The sequence below is a fragment of the Microtus ochrogaster genome, unplaced genomic scaffold, assembly GCF_000317375.1.
Source record: "Microtus ochrogaster isolate Prairie Vole_2 unplaced genomic scaffold, MicOch1.0 UNK34, whole genome shotgun sequence".
NCBI classification, from domain to species: domain Eukaryota; kingdom Metazoa; phylum Chordata; class Mammalia; order Rodentia; family Cricetidae; genus Microtus; species Microtus ochrogaster.
The window spans coordinates 1,887,918-1,894,536 of record NW_004949132.1 but is presented as its reverse complement, the minus strand read 5'-3'; the positions used below and the strand labels follow the sequence as shown (position 1 = coordinate 1,894,536).

Sequence of the window (6,619 nt, the reverse complement as noted above, 5' to 3'; positions counted from 1 at the left end):
TGTGGAAAAGACTATTTTTCCTGCTCTCCACATAGCTAAACTGCATTTTTTCCTGTGCTGATTTTAGGATTGTTAGTTTTCTTTGTATTATGGAGATTCTGACTATAATATTATTGAAAGTTTCTTTTCTAGTCATGTCTATTTGGAGTTCTATAGTCCTATTGTGTTTTGATGTCCTCTCTCTCTTCTATGTTTAGGAAGTATCTTGATAATTTCATTAAATAGTCTGTGTATTCTATTTGATTTTACTTCTTCTCCTCTAAGTTATGAAATTCTGGTTTAGTGTCTTGAAGGTTTCCTAAACTTCATGCTCATTATTTTTTATTACATGTGTTTTTTATCATTGTCTCAATTTCATAATCCATTCATGAAATGTAGTCTTCTTTGTGGCATTATCTGTTAATGATGGTCTCAGTTGTTGTTTTTATTTGATTAGCCATTTCCTTTATTAAAGATATTTCTGGGGCTGAAGATATGGATCAGATTTTAAGATCACTGGCTGCTCTTCCAGAAATCCTGAGTTCAATTCCCAGCAACCATATGGTGGTTATAAACCATCTGTATTGAGATCTGGTGCCCTCTTCTGACCTGCAGGAATATATGCAGGTAAAACATTGCACACATAATAAATAAATATTTTATAAAAAGTATTTGTTTGGTTATTTTTCAATGTTTCCATCTTTACAATAATTTTTTCCTTCATATGTTGGATTTGTCACCAATTTCCTACTGTTACATTTGAGTTGACTGTCTAGTTAAGGTCTTGGATTGTTTTCTTTTATGAGTCATTCTCCATGAACTTGCTATGGTCGTTCACACTATCTCAAATTGTCATCAATTTGTTATTATAAGAGAAAAATATTTCTAATGTAAATAATAAAATAATGATTAAAATTAACATTTGTTACATATATAAATGTCTGACTGATCTGTTACTTTTCTCAGCTTTTTCTGAAAATATTCTCTTGATCATATTTTAAATGTTTATGTATATAAAATTTTATCTAAGTCTTATGATTTAATAACCTAAGGCAATAAAAGAAGTAAAATACATCAACTAGGCACTTTATTTCATAATGTATTTTTATGATTTTATGAATGAAATCAATATAATAATTTTGGTTATTTTTTTGTAAAAATATTCTATAGAACCAGATGGGCATAATTTTGCTATTTGTCAGGCAGAATTAAAAATAATATGAATTTAGGAATGAAAAACCTCTATTTTTTAATGTCTTAAACTACATCAGTTTTTGATTAGTCTCTATGAATATTGGTTTGTTATTAGTAAATGAGATTATCAGTATATACTAAGTAGGGATTTTTTAAATTAATGAGCATCAATGAGCTACTATGTACTGCTTTGTAATAGGCAATCACTGTATCTTTGTGTTATTTTAGATACTTTCCTAAAAATTCCAACAAGGATAATTAAATATTCACTATAAAATGTGAATGGTCCACAATAATATTGTTTCTGTTATAATTATCATTGAAATTCCTACTGATGTATATCATTATGTGATCAACACAAAATAAAAAAAATACTTTATATCTAGCAACTTTCTTATGTAAAGTTAAGTCAGTACATAAAATCACACATTAGGTTTGTCAAGGGAAACATAAAACAAATCATAAATTTCTCAATAGAATAATTTTCTTTTCAAAAAATATTGAACACATATCTTGAGTTAGCTGCTGATCAAGTTGCTTTGAATATAAAGAAAGAACAATCACTTTTAAGGATTAATGTAAAAACAGATAACATAAGAAGACGAATTTAAATATGATGTCTAATACTATGTTTAATTAAATCAAGAGTTCTTTACTTTAAAAGGAATAAGCAAACAATTAGCTTTATTGGAGATGATTTTCTTAAAAACTTGTACAAAAGAGTCATGTTAGATGAGTCTTAATATGACTAGTAATTTTAACATACATTTCATAAAGCAGGAACTTTTGAGTTAGTACAAAAATTTTGGAGAATTTATACAGTTGTATTATTTTGCCTATAGCAAACAGATGTTGAACTTAGATTCTGATTTTATTGCTTTATTAAATTAAGAAAAAGAAGTCCAATGAGATTTTTTGTAGAGTATACTGTACTTCAATTCAAATTTAAATAACTCTAAAAGCTATACTCAGATGTAAAATATAAAATAAAGAAGTATTGAAGATCCACCTTTGTGGGATATGCTCAAATTTATTTGTCCTGATAACTCATGGTTCTAATTATTTTTCTATTGTTGTTAAAAACCATGTTCAAGGTAACTTGTGGAAGAAATAGTTCAGTTTTCTCTGTGGTTCCAAAGGACAAGTGCCAATTATGATGGAGCAACATGGGAACAGGCCTGGTGGCAGAAGTATGTAGTTAAGAGATCACATCTGCTCAAAGATGAGAGGCTAGGAGCTCTGAAAAGAGAGCAAAGTAGCCGGCACCCGGCTGAGGCTGCTTGAGAGCTGCGGTTCGCCACTTCATGATTTTCTGCCGATTCTGGACAAAGATGGCAACCAGTGACGCTGTTCTGAAGAGGCTCGAGCAGAAGGGTGCAGAGGCAGACCAGATCATTGAATATCTCAAGCAGCAGGTTGCCCTTCTCAAGGAGAAGGCGGTTTTGCAGGCAACTTTGAGAGAAGAAAAGAAACTTCGAGTTGAAAATGCTAAACTGAAGAAAGAAATAGAAGAGCTAAAGCAGGAGCTGATTTAGGCGGAGATTCAGAATGGGGTAAAACAAATTCCAGTCCCGTCTGACACTCAGCAGCAAGCTAAACCTGCAGTTTCTGCAACTGTGGTACAGTCTACCTCGGTATCAACCACCTCTTCTACTGTAAAAGAACAGACCAAAGGAGGGGGAGGAGAAGAAAAGAAGGTAAAAGAGAAGGCTGAAAAGAAAGGAGAGAAAAAGGAGAAGAAACAGCAGTCAGCAGCAGCAAATACTGACTCAAAGCCATTAGACGTTTCTCGTCTGGATCTTCGCATTGGTTGTATTGTTACTGCCAAAAAGAATCCAGATGCAGACTCGCTGTATGTAGAAGTAGATGTGGGAGAAGCAGCCCCAACGACCGTCGTCAGTGGACTGGTAAATCACGTTCCTCTGGAGCAGATGCAGAATCAGATGGTGGTTTTACTTTGTAATCTGAAGCCTGCAAAAATGCGGGGAGTACTGTCTCAAGCAATGGTAATGTGTGTTAGTTCACCAGAGAAAGTGGAAATTCTGGCACCTCCCAATGGGTCTGTTCCTGGAGACAGAATTACTTTTGATGCTTTCCCTGGAGAGTCTGACAAGGAGCTGAAGCCTAAGAAGAAGATCTGGGAGCAGATTCAGCCTGACCTGCACACCAATGCTGAGTGTGTGGCCACATACAAAGGGGCTCCCTTTGAGGTGAAGGGAAAGGGCGTTTGCAGGGCCCAAACCATGGCCAACAGTGGAATTAAATAAGTGCTCTGTTACTGAAAGACATTGAGAAACCTTGATAACAATAAAGAGGAGTATATTTGTCACTTAAAAAAAAAGAGAGCAAAGTAACAATGAGCAAACAAATATGATCAAAGTCCATTGTGTTGATACATTAAAATGTCATAAGGGAACCCACAGTTATGTATAATGAATATAATGTTGCATTAGATTTTTTCTTGTGCTGATTTTAGGATTGTTAGTTTTCTTTGTATTATGGAGATTCTGATTATAATATTATTGAAAGTTTCTTTTCTAGTAACGTCTATGTAATCATATGTTAGGTTATAGGGTAAGGCTTCAATAGTGGGGAATCTCTGATTACTGGCTTTGGACAAAAAACAGTGGAGAAAATCCAAGAAGTCTGTAGAGCAGATTCATATAGTAGGTAACTAAGTCTTCCAAAGAGCCAAGAGCTTGAAGAGAATTGAAATCTATTATCAACCACAAGTTTTAGGAAGTAAGATTAGTGGACTACTATTCAGTCTCAGTCAAGACTTCTTAGAGTCATGTCCCTAACTGCTCTCTGTACCACAGTCTTATGAGACAGCCTGAGTCAGAATTATGCAACTAAGATAATTATAGTTTCTTGGTAAAAATGAGAATATACAAAAGGCCACAGGACAGGATTCAGTATCTTTACATTTCAGAAAACATGTAGATTATTTTCTTGTTAAATTAATTAAATTTACTTTGCAGATTCAAAATATATCCATTACTTATTTTCTGTGTATTTGTACAGTCTTAAAATATGGTACATATAACAGATAAAAATCATGATGATAGCTTTGTGCTAAGCAGGAAGGAATGACAGTTTTACCAGAGGATTGTTTTTAATGAGGAATAAGCTGTTGAATGATTAAGTCATGTAACATGAGGGCTGGCTTATTGGGGTTTCTGTCCCACCTGTTACCCCATAGCTGGCAAGCCCCAAAGAAAATCACACAGAGATCGCCATAAGTTACAAAACTGATTGGCCCATTAGCTCAGGTTTCTTATTAGCTCTTATCACTTATATTAACCCATTATTCTTATCTATGTTAGCCACATGGCTCAGTACCTTTTCCAGCAGAGTAGCTCATATCCTACTTCTTCAGAGTCTGGGCAGGAGTGGGAGGAATGGGCTTCCTCCTTTCTAGCATTTTCCTGTTCTATCTCCCCACCTCTACTTCTTGTCTGGTTGACCAGCCTATACTTCCTACCTGACCAATCAGCATTTTATTAAAATACATGATTGACAGAATACAGACAATTCTCCTACAGCAAAGTCAGGCCCAGTTCACATTAGAATGTTGTTGACCAGGTAAGGTTTGGGGTTCAGACATGGATTGTCATGCTTTGTTTCCCATCCCACACCATTATGTACGTGGAACTGTCATTGAAATTTCCTGCTGTTTGGACGAGTATGTTGGATATTATAGGCCTGTAGGCTGAAGATGGATTCTCCAATGATACAGAAGAACTTTGGGTGACTATCCAGGCAATGAGATGTCTCTGTCATTTCCCAAGTTTTGGAAGTTGGTTACAATGCACTTCTTGTTTACTTAGGTAATATTATATCCTTCTGGAGTCTTTGATGGAATTAAAGAATAGATATAGTTTACCTTAGTTATGATAAAAGATGAAGTAGATATAAATATTATAACTGGAATCTTGCTTGATAACTGTTTTGTCACATGTAATTTTACTATGTTTAAGTTATAACCTTCCTTTTATTTAAACAGTAAAGGGGAAATGGTTTGGGGGGTCCTTCTGTCTAGTGTTGCTTTTATCAGTTAATGAATAACGAAACTGCTTTGGCCTACAGCAAGGCAGAACTTAGCTAGACAGGGAAAACTAAACTGAATGCTGGGAGAAAGAAGGCAGTGTCAGAAAGAAGCCATGGAGCCCTGCAGGAGACAGACGCCAGAACTTTACCCAGTAAGCCACAGCCTTATGGTGATATACAGATTAGTGGAGATAGGTTAATTTAAGGTATGAGCTATCCAGAAATATGCTTAAGCTATTGATGAAACAGTATTGCAAATAATATGGTTTTTGTGTGATTGTTTTGGGACTGAGCACCTGGGAACAAACAAGCATCCTCTCAATTACACTCCTGCACTAGTAATCTTCAGTTCTATAAGAAAGCAGGTCAAGTCAGCCATGAGCATCTATACAGTTAGCAGAAAAAACTCTTTAATTACCTCTATATCAGTTTCTGTTTCCTGGTTCCTGCCCTGTTTTCCTTCAGTGATATACAATGATGTGTAAGTATAAGCCAAATAAATCATTTTCCCCCATGCTGCATGTAAGTATACTTTTGTATCACAGCAATAATTATCTCAACTAACAGGATGCAAGCAGGAGATCTCTATCTGGATGTAATGCATTAACTTTCATCTTAATGAAAAGCTGAAAGAGACCTTGGCGATGGTGTTGATGTGGAAAGGTCATCTGTCTATCTGTTGCTTTCATTGGTTAATTAATAACAAAACTGCTTGGCCTGATAGGTCAGAACATAGGTGGGTGGAGTAGACAGAACAGAATGCTGGGAAGAAGGAAAGTGAGGGCAGATGCGATGAAGCTTTGACCCAAGATGGACGTAGGCTAGAATCTTCCCAGTAAGCCACCACCTCGTGGTGCTACACACATTAATAGAAATGAGTTGGAGGAGGCGGAGGCGGCGGCGGCGGAAGAGGCGGCGGCGGCGGAAGAGGGCGGAGGGTAGTGGGATGGGGGTCCCGCGGCAGCGCTGAAACTCCGGGTGGGCGTCCATGGCGCCGCTGCGCTGACAGGGCTGGGAGCAGCTCGCCTTCCGCCCTCGCCCGCTCAGCGTCCGAGCAACCGGTCCTTCCTCGGGGAGCCAGTTCCTCCCCGGGCCGCTGAGCCATGCCCATCGCGACCATCCGGGACAAGCCAGGCATAAATTAATTATTGGAAAGCTGCTAGACAATGGAGCCAGACATCATTCGAATGTATTCTTCATCTCCCCCACCGCTAGACAATGGAGCAGAGGATGACGATGAGGATGAATTTGGGGAATTTGGTGGATTTTCAGAAGTCAGCCCTTCTGGTGTAGGGTTTGTTGATTTTGATGCACCAGATTATACTCGTCCTAAGGAGGACTTTGTACCTTCAAACCATTTTATGCCAATTCACGATTACTCAGAAAATGTAGATAG

The 6,619-nt window shown here is 37.1% G+C and overlaps 2 pseudogenes; both read left to right on the top strand.

Moving 5' to 3' along the window:
- The first annotated feature begins 2,438 nt into the window (after window positions 1-2,438).
- LOC102000121 lies at window positions 2,439-3,522 on the top strand (annotated as a pseudogene).
- Window positions 3,523-6,389: 2,867 nt separating this feature from the next.
- The window catches only part of LOC113458493, a 39,184-nt pseudogene continuing 38,954 nt past the window's right edge, over window positions 6,390-6,619 (top strand).